Raw genomic sequence first — 3,157 nt, forward strand, 5'->3', positions numbered from 1 at the left:
TAGTTTTGGTCGACCCATGGCACTAGCAGATGGCTTGCTGATGTCACTTCCTGTGTGTCATGTGACAAACAGTTTTTTCACTTCATCTGCCAATCTAAAAAGGTTTGGGTAACAGGGTTGAACGCATGTTGAGGGACACACCTTCTGTGCAAAATTACTGTTATTTAAAATATGCTTCTGATTTAACAAATTGATTTTACCATTAAAAGAGACATATATCAATAGAATAATACAAAAAAAAGTATTATTTATTATTATTATTTTAAATGTTATATTTAACATGCAAGTTGGTCACCAAGAAGCGGGGAATAAGAGAAAAATGCCATTTTAGGGGGTTTTCGAGAGCTATTTGATCATTTCAATAATATTTTGAAACCACTTTTTCTACAACTTTATATACATGTTGTCTCAAGACAACCCTTTAAATGCATGGCATTCAGCCCAAAGTTGCACACAGATGAGCAAGTTAGACCAACACAGGATATAGACATTTGCTGTTAGGCCAGTGGTTTCCTGTTAGGCCAATTCAGCATATACAGTAAGATGAGCAAGTATTTTTTTATCATGAAAAACACTTTACATTACTTTTTTCCATTTTTTTGTATTTACAATTATAATTTATTATCTTTTATGAATATATCTGGTTATATATATTGCTCATTTTCCATAAAAGAAACAAATGCATTTGAGTTTGTGTTTTATTTGAGTTTGATGCATACAAATACTGTACTGTATATGATGATTGTTGAAAACGTACTTTTACCATAGAAGGCCAGCTCGACCAGTTGGTAGAGGCTCATAAAAACAAAACTGTGTGGTCAGTCAACAAAAAAAAATTAGTTTGTGTTTATTTGTGGCCCATTTGATAAGAAAATGCAACAAAATAATTTGTCCATAGCTTTTTTCTTGGTCTGGCAGTTAAAGGGTTAACACAACAAGTGCATGTTTTAGCTTTTTGGGCATGGAGTATTAGATTTTTTATATATTCTGGAATGACCCTTAAACTAGTAATTCTAGTATTACTATATGTACAGCAAAAGGTGCATAGCAGGTAAAAGCAATGAGTAGCAGAAAGTGACATAAATGACATATTCAATTATTGAGACCTTGTAAAAAACTATTGTTGTATTTATAAAACAGGAAGCTGTACCTGAGTAAATGCAGATATATATTGTATCTTTACTTGAGTCCTACACTCTGGTACTTTTAATTAAGTACAAGATCAAAATGTAGCTTCAGTTACTCTCTTTAACTGCCCACAGCTTTATCTATTTATACCCATCAGCCTCCACTAAGCTAACAGGCTAACACGCAGAGAGCCTCTAACAACATCTACAACATGAATACAAGAATACCAAACATTATCCGATGTTAAAACATTTAAATGAACATCGAAAACGACATGTTTTTTAAGAATAAAACTAATCTCACCAGGGTTCACGAGCATACTCCTCCATCTTTCTTGTCGTCAGGGAAACAACGTTGCTACGTCATCACTGCGCGCGCTGTTTGCTGTTGTGGGAAGTCTCCTCGAGATCACAGAGGCGATTTTATACGAAATAAAAAGGTAATGTTTGACTTATTTCATTACTTTAACTCACAATATACGTGTAGGTGTTTAGTGGTAGTATATGTATAGGGGTATATATACGAAAACAACAGGTGTGTGTTGGTTTAATCTCCCAGTTTCTGCTTCACCAAGCGGGTCGCTTTTAAATGGAGAACGCATCCTTAATTTATAAATAAGACGTTGACCAAACCTGATAAGCTAAAAGAGACACAAGCTAACATGTTAGATGGGGACTCACAGAGGTACGAAAGCATGCAGTATGGACCAGAACAAGAACCAGAACCTTGCTGTATTTCTGTTGTTGCTCTCTTATAGACAGTGGCGTGTGCAAACCTTTTTCCACTGGATGACCCGTATGTTATTTTATTTCACTGTAATATTTACGTGCTATTCTTGTATATGTTTTTCTATTTACATGTATATAGAGTCCTGCATTTACTTGGTCCCTTACAACATTATCTGCAACATAAAGCTTATTGTATTTCTTTCTGACATGTATATAGTTTACTTCATCTGCATTTCTTGCACATTGGTCTCGCACTATTTTGGGCTTCCACTCAGGGTCACAATATTCCCAGCCTCTAAGGGTAAATCAACTACAGGGAACAAGAAACATATGAAAGAAGATATTAATACAAATAAAACTGTTGGTTTATTATTTGGGGTATTTCGTTCAGATGCACCCCTCTCATCTTCCTTCTCCTCCTCCTCTCTTCTTCAGATGCCTCTTCCTGCAGCGCTGCTCGCCCGCCTGGCAAAGAGAGGGATCGTCAAACCTTCAGACCAAGGTAAAACATTTGAGAAGAAACCATTTGGGAGTATTAGCATTCATATATCTTTTTTATTTCTCACCTAACTTTTCTTCTCCATTTCCTCCAGAGGGAGATGAGGAGATTATTGCTGAAGATTACGACGACAACAACGTAGATTATGAATCCACCAGAGTGGAGAATCTGCCGACAAACTGGTACAAAGTGTTCGACCCTGCCTGGTACGTTTGTTAATGATTTCAACAATTTCCTACTGTTCATTAAAAAAGCATTTACATACCTCGACATCTTTATGGCTGCTATTCTTTAAAGGTCACCTATTATGCAAAATCCACTTCTCCATGTCTCTTCTACATCAACATGTGTCCCCTCTTCTTCATGTCTCTTCTACATCAACATGTGTCCCCTCTTCTCCATGTCTCTTCTACATCAACATGTGTCCCCTCTTCTCCATGTCTCTTCTACATCAACATGTGTCCCCTCTTCTTCATGTCTCCTCTACATCAACATGTGTCCCCTCTTCTCCATGTCTCTTCTACATCAACATGTGTCCCCTCTTCTTCATGTCTCTTCTACATCAACATGTGTCCCCTCTTCTTCATGTCTCTTCTACATCAACATGTGTCCCCTCTGTGGAAAGAGACTCTGAAAGTTTCAGGAACAAAGATTCTCTCTCTTTTTGTCCTGATCCATTTCTATAAAAACCTGTCTGAAAATGAGCTGATCAGATTTTGGCCCCTTTATGATGTCATAATGATGTTTTGGCTCGTGTAACCCTTAGCCAATCAGCAACCAAGGTAAGCTATCTCTGCAAATT

At 36.9% G+C, this 3,157-nt stretch overlaps 1 long non-coding RNA gene across 1 annotated transcript; it reads left to right on the plus strand.

The window, feature by feature from the left end:
• Window positions 1-1,463: 1,463 nt before the first annotated feature.
• Window positions 1,464-2,595, plus strand: LOC104952365 (uncharacterized). The gene is made up of 3 exons (XR_799107.1): window positions 1,464-1,567; window positions 2,292-2,358; window positions 2,450-2,595. It is a non-coding gene; the product is annotated as an uncharacterized lncRNA (long non-coding RNA).
• The last annotated feature ends 562 nt before the right edge of the window (window positions 2,596-3,157 follow it).

This window comes from Notothenia coriiceps, unplaced genomic scaffold (genome assembly GCF_000735185.1).
Source record: "Notothenia coriiceps isolate Sejong01 unplaced genomic scaffold, NC01 NC01_scaffold00019897, whole genome shotgun sequence".
Classification (NCBI taxonomy): domain Eukaryota; kingdom Metazoa; phylum Chordata; class Actinopteri; order Perciformes; family Nototheniidae; genus Notothenia; species Notothenia coriiceps.